The 15,538-nt window shown below is 39.9% G+C and overlaps 1 pseudogene; it reads right to left on the bottom strand.

The window, feature by feature from the left end:
• Positions 1–2,508: 2,508 nt before the first annotated feature.
• Positions 2,509–15,538, bottom strand: part of LOC137049409 (zinc finger protein 850-like) — a 27,986-nt pseudogene continuing 14,956 nt past the window's right edge.

Raw genomic sequence — 15,538 nt, 5'->3', positions numbered from 1 at the left:
AGCGACAGCGGCCCATTGGTTTGTCTTCTGAATTGACAAGACGAAGCGAGAGAGACCTCCCCTCCATATTAGGCGCTATTTTTGTATTTATTTATTTATTAGTAGACCTATTTGAGCGCATGGAACTGCAAAAGGCGAATATCCGCACAGCGCAGCCGCTGGCGAACATACACTGCGTTTAAATGCTGCTCTATACAGCACTTTGACTCCGAATTTAGTTTTATACAATCGTATGATATGGGAATATAACAGGTTCTGTGTTGAATCAGCTGAAAACAGCAACGAGCAAGTATTCATGACGAGGTTAAGTGGAAAACGGCAATACACACAAACGTTTCACTTTAACACAAGCACAATTTACATTGCAGCTAACAGCAAATAAATATGTTTTTTTTTGGAAGAAACATTTATTAAAAATGTTGCTATATTACTTAAATTAATATTGCAGAATAGAAATCACTTTTATAGAGGCTGTTTTCGTATTTTCTAAAGGTGTTTAAATTTTTTTTACTTACAAATATAATAGTTTATTATATATGTTTTATATAGTTTTAGAAATATAATGAGGAGCAAGGTTTTTACAGTCTATGTTTTTTACCCTGTGACTACCATGATCTTAAATTTAAATGAAACTAGCCTACAGTTAAACATATAATCTATAAAACAGTTTTAAAGTCTGGATCCCATGAACAAAAGTTTTATTAACTTTTTAAAATAGATTTAATGAAATTCAATAGCCTCATGAAAGATAGATATCAGTGTCTTACTTAAATTATGTGTTAACTTTTGAAAAATATGATTGGTCAACCCAAAAATGTGATCATTTACTCACCCCAATGTCATTCCAAACCTAAATGAATTTATTTCTGTGTAGCATAAAATAAAATAATTTGAGTCTTTTTTTTTGTTCATACAATATTCAAATGGTAGCTTAACCAAAATGGCTTGGTTGCCAACAGTCTTCAAAACATCTTATTTTGTGTTTCACTGAAGTCATACAGGCTTGGAACGACACGAGAGTGAGTAAATGATGACAACATTTAAAAGAAGTAAATTTACTTTATTACATCCTAGCTCAAAATCATCAGTGCTTTACTGCCAAGGGCATTTCTGTGTGACAAAAAAAGCAATATTAAGTTTATCTGCATTTGCAGCAAATTCGATAATATCTATCATTATTTGTCCTTGTCCTAGTTTTATTTATATACGCCAATTTAAGGCCCCAACCCCAGCAAAAACATTCAAGCCGAATTTTAGCCCCAGTCCAGCCCTGGTCAAAACTGTCAACCCCTAACACCACGGACACGACAGTGGTGCAGTGGTTTTCAAAACAAAATGCACGACTGTCTGTTTAAAACTGGAGGAAGCTTATTGGTAAAAATGTTGATAAGAATAGTCCTAAACAACTTCCTAGGAACACCACATTACTCTTTAAAATCTGATAAACTTCCATAATAACATAACATTGTCACATATTAAACATAACTTTTAAACCCACAGTAAGAAGTATATTTGTGACATTTCAATTCATCCAGCAACTATTTATGATCCTTTACAAACAATGTTGAGCTAAAATCTAAGAATACAACTTATAGTAACTTAATTTTCATCAATTTGTGCACCTACTACTCCCTAATATTGATCTGTAATTCATATTTAGACATTATAAAATCACTATTATTACATTTACAATCACATTTAGTAAAATGCATCACTTCCTTTCTATTGAAGTATTGGTATTGACAATTGTGCCACATGATGAGTAATTTGAATCTGTATCTACAACAACGTGTGTGTGTGAGAATGTTTAGCCTGTATAAAATTATGATTAAAGTTATTCAACTAATTATACAAATACAAATTATGAATTAGGTTTTATTTAATTCTATAAACTATAATACTGAAATGCCAACAATGTCGCTATATGATAAATTAAAATAAGCTGATAACATCACTGTTTTCTCCAGAACGACTGTACAGCCAAATCTAATTTTGTTGCAATATTGTCCTGTTTGACAGTGAAGCTGCTTTGACACAATCGTCATTGTAAAAGCGCTATATAAATAAAGTTGATTGATTGATTGATATAAAAAAATATTGTTTAAGCCTATTGTTTAAGTATTCATTTTCCGCCATATTTTCTGGTCTCAGTAATATATTTCAGATTGACATAACTTAGTATGGGTCATCAACACGATGCGCCCTGAGGTAGCTTCAAACGCTTTTAACATTGGGTGTAGTTAGTAACTTTTTTTTTCTCCTGAATCTTAATCCTCTGCGAATCAGCCATGTATGCAATTTGTAAAGTAAAAATTCCCCCGCAAATTACCTACCATATTTCGCCAAACACCAAGGTCATGGGATAATATTAGTCCCGAATCGGCATCTCTGTAACTTGGCCAAGATTAGGCGGATTTTATATAATATATATAATTTATATAATTTTTGTAAGGTTTTTGTTTCTATCTTTATCTTTCACTGTAGAATGAGTACCAATTTGAGAGTAAATTGCTTGAAGGGTTTGTTTTTTATTAATATCAATACCATTCTTAAAGAAAAACATAACAACAGAACATTACACTGACAAGCTCGTTTAAATGGGCGCTTTTACATTAAGCTTTGAAACTGAATCTTCCGCCATATATTCTCATCTTCTCACTCGTTATAAATAAAATCTGACTCCCTCTGCTGGTCTGTGCTCGGTTCAGTTTTTAAATGTAGCGTCTGTTCTCTAACTGAACAAAATTATTTTTATTACTATAAAACTATTAAAATGATATCGATACATATGACTGTTAATGATTTCATACAGCTATATCTATAACGAAAAAACATTTAAAAGTCTTGACATCATATCTGGGAGAAGTCAGTAAATTCGAGTAAAATAACAGGCTTTGTTTTTCCCGTGCGAATGTGCCACGCAAAACTCAGATGTGGGGGAGTAATTTCTATATCACAGAGGTCCCGAGATAATACTAATCCTGTGCGAACAGGGCTAAAGACTACATTCAGAGCGATGATCAAACACAGATGGAGTAGATGGAGTCCATCAACACCCCTAATTCTTCACAGTCCCAGAGCTCGTCCTGGGTCCACATTTCATTCAGTAACATTATGGGCTGTTTTGATTTATATGATGTTTAATGTTGATCACGTAATTTTGCATATGCATCTGCTTACATATGATCGCTTGTTTTACTCCATCTTCCTCATGTGTGTTTTGATCAGAAGATGATGTACTCATTCAGAAGAAGGCTTCTCTCCAGTGTGAACTCTCATGTGTTTCTCAAGTCTTCCTTTTCTAGGGAAACTCTTTCCACACTTTTGGCTTTGCTACAGTGTGAATTCTCATGTGAGTTTTAAGATGCCCTTTTCGATTGAAATTTGTTCCACACTGTTGGCAGGTGTAAGGCTTCTCTCTAGTATGAATTCTCATGTGGACATTAAGAGTCACTTTATGAGTGAAATTCTTTCCAAATTCTTGGCAGGTGAAAGGCTTCTCTCCACTGTGAATTCTCATGTGGTCCTCAAGGTTGCTTTTTCGAGTGAAACTCTTCCCACACTGTAGGCAGATGAAAGGCTTCTCTCCAGAGTGAATTCTCATGTGGACTCTGAGACTCCCTTTTTCACTGAAACCCTTTCCACACTCTTGGCAGGTGAACGGCTTCTCTCCAGTGTGAACTCTCATGTGGACTTTAAGACTCACTTGATGAGTGAAACTCTTTTCACACTCTTGGCAGGTGTAAGGCTTCTCTCCAGTGTGAACTCTCATGTGGACTTTAAGACCCAATTTATGAGTGAAACTCTTTCCACACTCTTGGCAGGTGTAAGGCTTCTCTCCACTGTGAATTTTCATGTGTCCCTCAAGGTTTCCTTTTTGAGTGAAACTCTTTCCACACTGTTGGCAGGTATAAGGCTTCTCTCCAGTGTGAATTCTCATGTGTAGTCTGAGACTCCCTTTTTCAGTGAAACTCTTTCCACACTTTTGGCAGGTATAAGGCTTCTCTTCAGTGTAAATACTTGTGTGTTTTTTATGGTTTTCTTCTTTAATAAAGCTCTTTTTACACTCTTGGCGGGTGAACGGCTTCTCTCCATTGTGAACTCTGATGTGGACTTTAAGATGTTGGTTTCTACTTAAACTCTTTCCTGGCTTTTGAGTGATTTTTTGTGTGGAAATCTTTTCAGTCTGTGAGCAACTAAAAGATTTTTCTCCAGTTATGAAATCATGATGTTGCCCATTCATATCTTTCTCTTCCATTTCATTTAGTTCTTGACTCTCCACTTTCAGAGCCATCAGATCTAAAAGAGACAAAAAGCCCAGTTTAATGGCACAAAACAAAATATATCAAGATATTAAAACATTTAAACGGGTGGTAAACCACGATTTCATTTTTCTAACTTTAGCTAGTGTATAATGTTGATGTATGAGCAAAAACAACATCTGCAAAGTTGCAACATTCAAAGTTTAAAGGAAAGTGAGATATTTGCTTTTAAAGAAATACATTTCTAAAAACTACAGCAAATGGCCGGTAGGGAACTACAGCCTTTTCCTCCAGACTAGCTGACATCAGGGGGTACAATATTTACATAAACCCCTCCTTCGAGAATATTAAATAAGGGGGGCGAGGCTATTTTGCAATCCCAACGAAACGCTGTTATTTTCATCCGGATTGTAGATCCAATTTGTTCAGCCTTCCTTGGGACAGGGGTGTTAGAGATCAATGGTTAAAATTTAAATCTCGCTTCAAATTACATTACACAATCACAAAACAGTCCCTCCAGAATTTCGTGGGCCTTTTTTGTGATTGTTGCAGCCTAAAATGCCTGCTGTTGCGGCCACTTTTCTTAAAAGTTGCGATGAAAGTTGGAATGTTTTTCGGCAGTTGTTTAATAGGTTAAAACGGCAAAGGTAGATACATTTTTACTGAAAGTGCTCATATTAGGCTTTTTTGCCTTTTCAATGTTCTTTATTGTGTTATAATATCTTTTTTGTTTATGTTATAGGTTTACAAAGTGAAAAAGCCTAAAGTGCACCTCAAAGGGACTTACCATGTCCCACAGAAACACTTTCACCGCTCTATTGTAGTCCAGCCTTTACTTTAGAGACAACTGTGCTCACTTTGTAACACATTATAATGCTCGCCTAGCTTATAGCATGAAACACCCTCATACATTTTTTGAATCATTAAATCATTACAAATTAAAAAGGAGATTGATAAGGAGAATTAAACTAACCTTTAGTAACCTTATAAAAACAAAACAATTTAAAACAAACAATTTAAAGACACAGCAAAATAGAACAAACTAGGCGAATCGAAAGCAGAGATATGTCTGCAGCCGACACGGATTCTATCTGAAGTTTACACTTGTTTATTATGTTTCCCTTTTTATAACTGTTTTAGTTTCCCTTTGTTCTTTTCTTTGGTTATCATCATTTTATTATTTTTAATTCTCTTTACATTGTATTATTTTTCTATGCATTTTTATCCCTATTTTAATTCCTTTCTATGTAAAGCACTTTGAATTGCCATTGTGTATGAAATGTGCTATATAAATAAACTTGCCTTGTCTATTGCTCACCCTGTTAAAATCCATGTGGTAGTGATCTATCGTCCTCCAGGTAAACTCGGTAACTTTGTGGAGGAGTTGAATGTGTTACTTTCTAGCTTCCCTGAGGATGGCCCTCCTCTGATTCTGCTTGGTGACTTCAACATCCATCTTGTTAAACACCTAGCCACAGACTTCACCACTCTACTGACTTCATTTGACCTTAAGTTAGTATCTACTATGGCTACTCACAAATCAGGTACCCAATTAGACCTTGTCTACACACGCAACTGCTCCACGGACAACACTTTAGTTACTCCATTACACACCTCAGACCTTTTTCTTAACACTCTTAACCTCATACTGACTCCTGACACAATACGCACTCCTACACAGATTAGCTTTCGACGTAATCCACGCTCACTCTCTCCCTCTCGCCACTTTTCAAACGGGTCCTTCTAGGCAGTGGTTAAATGGGTCGTGTACATGGCCTTGTGGGTGCTGTGCCCCGCCCCCTCAATATTTTTTAGGGGCGGGGCACAGACGTACGTCGGCCCTCGCTGGCCGCCTGACTGACCCTGACCGATTTTGGTAGGCCTGACCCTCACAGGGGCCCGATGGGAGCCCGCAAAAGTTTACGGCCACAAAAAGCAGTTTGTCCTTTCTCCACAGGGTGGCGCTATGCAGTCCCACTCCAGGATTACGACAGTGACATTAATTTATATGGCGGGGTGGACACATTCTCATCCCAGAAACCCATTATTTGTCCACTTACCCACTAAATTGATGGAATGACCCCTAGCCCCCAGCTGACCGATGCTGACCACTGCCCCACCCCCAGGCCCCGCCCCCATCCCACAAAGCCACTTTTTGTCCACCTCCCCACTAAAGTGACGGAATGACCCCTAGCCCCCAGCTGACCGATGTTGACCACCACCCCACCCCCAGGCCACGCCCCCATCCCACAGAACCACTATTTGTCCATTTACCCACTTAAGTGACAGATTGACCCCTAGCCCCCAGCTGACCGTTGCTGACCACCGCCCCACCCAAGGCCACGCCTCCCATCCCACAAAACCACTATTTTTTTACTTACCCACTTAAGTGACAGATTGACCCCTAGCCCCCAGCTGACCAACGCCCCACCCCCAGGCCACGCCCCATCCCACAAAACCACTATTTGTCCATTTACCCACTTAAGTGACAGATTGACCCCTATACACCAGCTGACTGATGCTGACCACCGCCCCACCCCCAGCCCACAAAACCACTATTTGTCCACTTACCCACTAAAGTGACGGAATGACCCCTAGCCCCCAGCTGACCACCGCCCCACCCCCAGGCCACGCCCCCATCCCACAAAACCACTATTTGTCCATTTACCCACTTAAGTGACAGATTGACCCCTAGCCCCCAGCTGACTGATGCTGACCACCGCCCCACCCCCAGCCCACAAAACCACTTTTTGTCCACTTACCCACTAAAGTGACGGAATGACCCCTAGCCCCCAGCTGACCACCGCCCCACCCCCAGGCCCTGCCCCCCATCCCACAAAACATCTATTTGTCCACTTAGCCACTAAAGTGACGGAATGACCCCTAACCTGGATGCCAGCCGAATTTAGCCTCGCCCACAAAAAAATGTAGGTCAGGCAATTCGGTCTGGCCTTGCTCCATAGAAGAGTAATTGTCCCCGAACAGAAACTGTTCGGACCAATGAAATCATCAGGGGGGGCTTTAGACGATGACGGACAGATGATCAACAGTAACGTAATCATGCACGTCATCAAAGGGGCTTGGATTATATTTGTTTGAATCCTAAATGGAGAGCTTGTTTATGTATGCATTCACCATCTCAATTTCTCTCAGAAATGATGATCATGTTGGGTAAGTTCTCTGTGTATCATTAAATTATTTAACAACACTGGCAAAGATCGTGTATTCCAGCCGGATTTCAGCACACGTGCAGACAGGGTTGCCAAGTTTTTACAACAAAACGTGCCAACTACTAGCCCTAATAGCTTCTCGGGGGGTTCTCCGGGGTAAAAATGGCGTTTGGGGGTTAAATGTGTGTTATTTTGGCAAGGTTGCCTGCTAAAATTCGCACTCATGGGTCTATATATCCCATAATAGTCGCTTCAACCCGCGGAAAAAACGCGGACTTGGCAACACAGTGCAGTTGAACTCTTGACATTTGACAATGCGTCCCTTCGTTGCTCTGATTGGTTGTAGGTCTATCGAATTGATGTCTTTCCTGGTTCGGTTGAAACACGCCTCATAATCACAGCCCAATGGAGCAGTTTCAGACTCATATTCTGACTAGAATTGAGTATGACCATGTCAGGCTACCCTAGCCCCTATCTGACCGATGCTGACAACCGCCCCCACCACCCATCCCATAAAACCCCTATTTGTCCACTTACCCATTATAGTGCCCAAATGACTCCTTGACCCCTCTGCTGATCACCACCCGCCCCCGGGCCCACGTACAAACTATTGGTCCGCTTACCCACTAAAGTGCTGGAATGACCCCTAGGCCCCAGCTGAAAAAAACATCCCACTTCTGATTTATTCAGTGGACTCTTTGTAAAGGCCATGTGGACACATGTTAATTAAGTGTATGTTTCATAAATATGAACAATATTACTGATAAAACCACCTCTGCTGTACTCTACACACTCAGTGGAACCAATCCATGTCTGTTTCATGTCACAATAGTGTATAGTTTGCATAAAAAACTGAATGTCCACGAAACCAGTATCAATGGCCCACTGAATACATCAGAAATGGGATGTTTTTGTATTAGTAAAAAAAAGACAAGAAAACATCCCACTCCTGAAGTATTCAGTGGACACCTTGTAAAGGCCCAGTGGACACATGTTAATTAAGTGTATTTTTCATAAATATGATCAATAGTATTTACATTTGTATTTAATCATTTATCAGATGCTTTTATCCAAAGCGACTAAAAAAGGGGAGAGCAATAGAAGACACGAAACAAACAAGGCCAACAATTAGCACAGTACACAATTGATTTTTTTCCTGGTTTTTTTGGACAAACAAACAAAAATTAATGGATAGTTAAGTACTATTCTTTATTGGTCAGGTGCAATTGGAAGAGATGTGTCTTAAGATGTTTTTTAAAAATGACTACAGACTGGGCAGCACGAATCGAGATCGGCAGGTCATTCCACCAGGTGGGAATGATCCAGGAAATGTCCGTGAGAGCGATTTCATGCCTCTTTGGGATGGAACCACGAGGCGTCGCTCACTCGCAGAACGCAAGCTTCTGGAGGGTGTGTAAGTCTGAACAAGCGAGTTTAGGTATATTGGTGCAGAGCCAGTGATTGTTTTGTAGGCAAGAACTAGTGCCTTGAATTTGATTAGAGCAGCCTTTGGGAACCAGTGCAGTCTGATGAAGATAGGCGTAACATGCGCTCTCTTCAGCTCATTAAAGACCACTCTCGACGCTGCATTCTAGATCACCTGCAAGAGTTTGATAGTGCATGCTGGAAGCCCGGCCAGAAGAGCATTACAATAGTCCAGTCTGGAGAGAACAAGAGCTTGAACCAGGAGTTGTGCAGCCTGTTCTGATAGGAAGGGTCTAATCTTTCTAATGTTGTATAAAGCAAATCCGCAGGACCGGGCTGTTGCAGTATTGTGGTCAGTGAAGTTTAACTGGTCATTAATCACAACTCCAAGGTTCCTGGCTGTCCTGGATGGAGTTATGGTTGATGAACCAAGCTGAATTGAGAAATTTTGATGAAATGCTGGGTTGGTTGACAAAACAAGTAATTCTGTCTTTGCAAGATTGAGTTGAAGGTGATGCTCCTTCATCCAGTCAGAAATGTCTGTCAGACAGGCAGCGATACGAACACTGACTGTAGGGTCATCTGGTTGAAATCAGAAGTAGAGTTGAGTGTCATCAGCATAGCAGTGATAGGAGAAGCCGTGTTTCTTAGTGACAGAGCCTAATGATGACATGTAGATGGAGAAGAGAAGTGGTCCAAGCACTGAGCCCTGGGGAACCCCAGTAGCTAGATGATGTGATTTAGACACTTCACCTCTCCATGACACCCTGTAGGACCTACCAGAGAGATAAGACCTGAACCACTGGAGAGCAGTTCCTGAGATCCCCATCTTCTTAAGTGTTGACAGGAGGATCTGGTGGTTAACTGTGTCAAAAGCAGCAGACAGATCCAGCAGGATGAGCACTGATGATTTGGAAGCTGCTTTTGCCAGTCTCAGTGCCTCAGTTACATTTCAAGCCGGACTGGTTGTTGTCCAGGATGTTGTTCTGAAACACAGAGAGTTGATTGAACACAACTCGCTCAAGGGTCTTTGCAATGAAAGGCAGAAGGGATACCGGTCTGCAGTTTTCTAAAAGTGCTGGATTCAGAGAGGGTTTCTTAAGCAGTGGGGTTACCCGAGCCTGCTTAAATGCTGTGGGAAAGGTTCCTGTGTGAAGAGAAGTGTTGACATTTGAGTGAGTGCAGGAGTGATTGAAGAAGAAATGGCCTGAAGGATGTGAGTGGGTATAGGATCAAGTGGACAGGTAGTAGGGTGTTTGGAAAGGATGAGTTTAGAAATATTTGCCTCGGAGAGCGGAGAGAAGGATGGAAGCGTGTTCGTGTTAGTTGTCGAGATGTGCGTGTCAGTTTGTGGTAAGGAGAACTGGTTGCTAATGAGAGATGTTTTGTTTGTGAAAAATGATGCAAAGTCATCAGCTGTAAGAGTTGATGAAGGAGGGGGAGGAGGAAGACAAAGGAGAGAGGAAAATGTTTTAAAGAGTTTGCGAGAGTCAGAGCAATTGTTGATTTTGTTGTGGTAGTATGTTGTTTTAGCAGTGGAGACATTTGTAGAGAAAGAAGAGAGAAGAGACTGATACAAGGTAAGGTCAGTATAGTTTTTAGATTTCCGCCATTTCCTCTCTGCCGCCCTGAGTCCAGAGCGATGTTCACGGAGAACATCAGACAGCCAGGGGGCAGATGGGGTGGGGGGGGAATGGTCTGGATGAAAGGGGGCAAAAACTGTCTAAGGAGGATGTTAGAGTGGAGCAAAGAGTGTCAGTAGCACTGTTAGCGTCCAGTGCTGAGAACTGAGCAGGTGGAGGGAGTGAAGATGAAACCATAGTGGATAGGCGAGAGGGAGAGAGTGAGCGTAGATTACGCCGAAAGCTAATCTGTGTAGGACTACATGTTGTATCAGGAGTCAGTATGAGGTTAAGAGTGATGAGAAAGTGGTCTGAGGTGTGTAATGGAGTAACTAAAGTGTTGTCCGTGGAGCAGTTGCGTGTGTAGACGAGGTCTAATTGGTTACCTGATTTGTGAGTAGCCGTAGTAGATATTAACTTATGGTCAAATGAAGTCAGTAGAGTGCTGAAGTCTGTGGCTAGGTGTTTATTAAGATGGATGTTGAAGTCACCAAGCAGAATCAGAGGAGTGCCATCCTCTGGGAAGCTAGAAAGAAACACATCCAACTCCTCCACAAAGTTACCGAGGTGACCTGGAGGACGATAGACCACTACCACATGGATTTTAAAAGGGTGAGCAATAGTGATTGAGTGTGATTCAAATGAACTGGCCGATAGAGATGGTAAGGGATGAAATTTCCAATCATTTGAGATAAACAAATCAGTACCCCCACCCCTCCCAATAGGCAGAGGGGTGTGTGAAAAAGTTAAATTGGTTGAGAGGGCTGCAGGAGTGGCAGTGACCTCTGGTTTGATCCAGGTCTCAGTTAGGGACATGAGGCTGAGCTGAGAATGAGTTTTATTTTTTGTTAATTTAGCCACTGTATCGAATAAATACATTGGGTTGTGTTTGATTTCTTCTAAAAAAGTTGAGAAATAAGAATTTTGTTTTCTTGCAACTGCGCTCCATTTTCCTGGCTGCTTTTTTAAGGGCCAGAGTGTGCTTGTTTACCACGGTGTTGGATTATTTTCTTTAATCTTCTTTAAGCGTCTCAGAGAAATTATGTCTTAAGTGTAATTAAAGAAAAAGTCAATAGTTTCTGTTGTGTATTATGTACAAAGCAATCTTTAGTCGCAGCGGTTATAGTCCTGCCATATTTGAAGCGAGGGGACGGCTTTGCAGCCTTAGCTAAATTAAGTATACATGATATTAGGTAATGATCTGAGATGTCATCGCTCTGCTGCAGAATTTCAACGGGATCAACATTTATTCCATGTGACATTATTATATCTAAAGTAGGATTACGACAATGCGTGGGTCCTGATACATGTTATCTAACTCAAATGGAGTTTAGAATGTCTCTAAATGCCAATCCCAATGCGTCTTTTTCATTGTCTACGTGGATATTAAAATCACCAACAATTAGTACTTTATCTGCAGCCAGTACTAACTCTGATACAAAACCAGCAAATTCTTTGATAAAATCTGTATTGTGCCCTGGTGACCTGTATACAGTAGCCAACACAAATGTCAAACGGGATTTAACATTTACACTACACAACATTACATAAAGCACCAAACTTTAAAGGAATTATATATGAAACTAAACTTCTGAGTAATACTGAAGATATTATTATAAATTACAGCAACACCTCCCCCTTTACCTTTCAGACGTGGCTCGTGTTTATAACAATAATCTTGGGGGGTGCACTCATTTAAAGTAATGTAGTCGTCAGGTTTTAGCCAGGTTTCTGTCAAACAGCACACCTAGGTTATGGTCTATAATCATATCATTAACAATAAGCACTTCTGAAAAAAGGGATGGAATATTCAGCAATCAGAGTTTTATCAAATGTTAATCTGTATTATATCTGTTGTTTATTTGTTGGACATCAATTACATTTTTACTGTTGAAAGTTTTTGATGGCTTTTGTATTTACCAATTCGTCGAACAGACACAGTCTCTATGTGATAATATCTAGGTGAAAAAGTCTCTATGTGCTGGGATTCCGCTGACTCTGGTGACGTTAAACAGTTAGCAGACGGTTGGTTTAGCCGGTATGTCTGCTTCCTGACTTGGGCACCAGTGAGTTTAAAGTTTAGCTCTAAGACTATGTGCCAAATTACTAGAGAGAAGAGTAGAACAAGCCCAGGTGGGATGAATGCCATCTATCTTCAACAGGTCAGGTCTGCCCCAAAAACGTGTCCATTTAAAAAAACAAAAAGCTAACACGTGGTAGTGATTTAGATTAAAAGCTAGCAATGTCAAATATAATTTGATAGGCTATATTAAACAATATACGGTGATGAGTAAGTTATATTTAGCAGTATAGATAAAGAAAATATATAAAATAGAGATTCAAACGCATCTATACAGAGCTACAAACTCTGAGGCAGGCAGCAGCAGCAGCAGACAGGAACAATCGAGAGCTACATTGCATCTGTAAAACAGACAGCGGGTATGATCATTGTTCCTGTTCAGATGCTCAGGTCATAATTTGGTCCTCTGGTTTATTTTCCTTATAGTAGGTGAGTGTGGTTCTTTCCCCATCTCCAAACTGAGGAATTCATACTCCAATCGTGTTCATACACAAATGCCATAATCATATTCTATGGTAATTGGTATGCTAGAGCTTGGGTATGGGGGAGCCCGAGGATGGGCCAGATACTCGTGGGCCATCTCTCCCCGTCACCAGCGTTGTAGTGAAGGAAACCTAGCTTGCCCACTAAGCCATGGAAATTGACTAGCATAATGGGTAAAGTGTGTGCAGAAGCAGTTCAGACTGGTGTGTCCTTGTAGAACATGGCTGTTCAAGGCACATCAGGCTGACCTGCTAAGAGAATAGGATCATGACGAGGGATTCGGGCCGGATGCGATTCAAGAACTCTGCTTGGCCTCAGATCTTGCCCTCCATGCAATCAAGCAGACGGCCATTTCATGGCTGCTAGGGTTGATATGGAGTGGCATCTGTGGTAAGGACAGGGAAGCTTTTTCATCAGAAGTACAACTTCATTTTCTACTATAAAAGAGCTCTCCACTGTTCATGTTTTCATTCCTAGATGTCTCCCAGCACTACAAATAAATATAATATTTAACTTTAATATAAGGCATCTTTGTGAATAAAAGTATTAATTTCAATAGATTTCTATATCAGACAAATGCTGTTGTTTTGAACTTTTTGAAAGAATCCTGAAATAAATTGTACACAAATGTTTTCAACATTTATAATAAGAAGAAATGTTTCTTGAGCAGCAAATCAGCATATTACAATGATTTCTGAAGGATCATATATAATTGAAGACCGGAATAAATTGCATTTAAAAAATATATCCAAATAGAAAATTATTTTAAATTATAAAAATACTTCACAATATTACTGTTTGGTTCTAGCCTGACAAGCCAGACCCACATCAAGATGTTTGGTCTGGAAACTCACCATAGACAGGGCTCAATCCGAGGGGCGGGATAAACGGTTGTCTTTCAAACTCCCTCAGCACGCGATAGGATAGCGCTACACCAACCAGAGCAACGAAGGTGAAGCAGTGCTTGTTGATAAATTAAACATTCACCGTATCCGGTCGGCTAAACCCTGAACACATCTTCCCTTTTTAAGAATGACTTCAGTGCCGGTCTTTGTTCTTTTCTCAGAGAAAAGCTTAACTCCAAGTCTTCCAGAATCGCAGTGTAAAGCTGATTCGAAAGACCGCCGCCGTTCGCCAGTTTCTGTGTTTACTAGAAGCACGCAAACGCAACTCGGCCGTCGACATTATGGCTCCGCCCACCGACTCTATACACGACGTGATTGGCCCGTCCAGATTGAGAGGAATACAGCTCAGAAGGGTATTGAGAGTTCCTAAACGACACTTGCTGGCAGACTAAATTTGCTGCCGCTAGGGTGCGTCTAGATTTCTAGGCTAATTTTGTTCTGTATTTTGGATCAAATAAATGCAGACTTGTTCAGCAGAAAAAAGTTTTTGAAAAACATTAGAAAATCTAAAACTTTTGAACGGTATACTTGGGTTTACACATGAAAACAACAGAGCAAGCAGTGGAGTAAAAAAGACACAGACAGGGACAGTGCAAGATGAATGAAAACTATTTTGTCTCTTTTTTTGAGCGCATTTACATTTAAAATAACAAACTTGAGCGTGCAAGACGCAACAACTATGAATCAGCTTATAGAAGTATAGAAGTCAATAAACGGGTCAGTAATGTACAGGACATTTAGGCTGAATAAATAGGATGTCTTGGCAAATACGGGACAGTTGGCAAACCTACTTTTATATCATGCTGTGTTTAATATTATAGGTCATAAAATATCCTCATTTGTATGTGTATCTTTATTTAGCATTGAGGTTGCCTACCTATTTCATATTTCAACATGTTTCTGTTGATTTTGACACATTTTTATCTGGCAATAATTCAACTAGTAGCCTACAATGTGAAGTTTATGCATCAATAACGCTAAATAAGTGAGATGAAATGTTTTGCCATTTTTTTTTAACAAATATTTTAAATTTAATTCTCATCTTAAAATCATATTATTCTTATTCTGAGGTAAATCCAAGTAAACTCGCAGCATGTCTTAACAAGAAGAGGGTTGTGTTTGTCATATTTTATTTTATTACAGTGAAGATAATCAGAGTACATATTCACATATTGCCTGAACCACATATTAACTCTTTTCCCACCACCAGGGTTTTTGATCATATTCACAAAAATATGACGACCCATAGAATATTTTGTTGTATGAATATCTGAGCATGCAATATGAAAACTAAGAGGCCTTTACTTTAAAAAAAAAGTTGTCTATTTTCATGCTTTCCTGTTTATCAACACTTAAATATGGGTACGTTTCATTAAAAAAAGCAACCTTTTGAACAAAAAACTGGGGGAAAAAATCACGTTTTTGTATTATCACTTTTGTCACTAGTATTATCTGGGGACCTCTGGGGATTTGTAACAATTGAAGAGAATGTCTGTGATCTTAATCCTGTGTGAATCGGCATCTCTGTGATTTGGCCAGGATTAAGTGGATTGTGTATAATTTTTGCAAGGTTTTTGTTTCCTGTGCATTT

The sequence above is a fragment of the Pseudorasbora parva genome, chromosome 20 (assembly GCF_024679245.1).
Source record: "Pseudorasbora parva isolate DD20220531a chromosome 20, ASM2467924v1, whole genome shotgun sequence".
NCBI classification, from domain to species: Eukaryota; Metazoa; Chordata; class Actinopteri; order Cypriniformes; family Gobionidae; genus Pseudorasbora; species Pseudorasbora parva.
The sequence above is the reverse complement of the archived record's forward strand: the minus strand, read 5'-3'. Positions and strand labels throughout refer to the sequence as shown.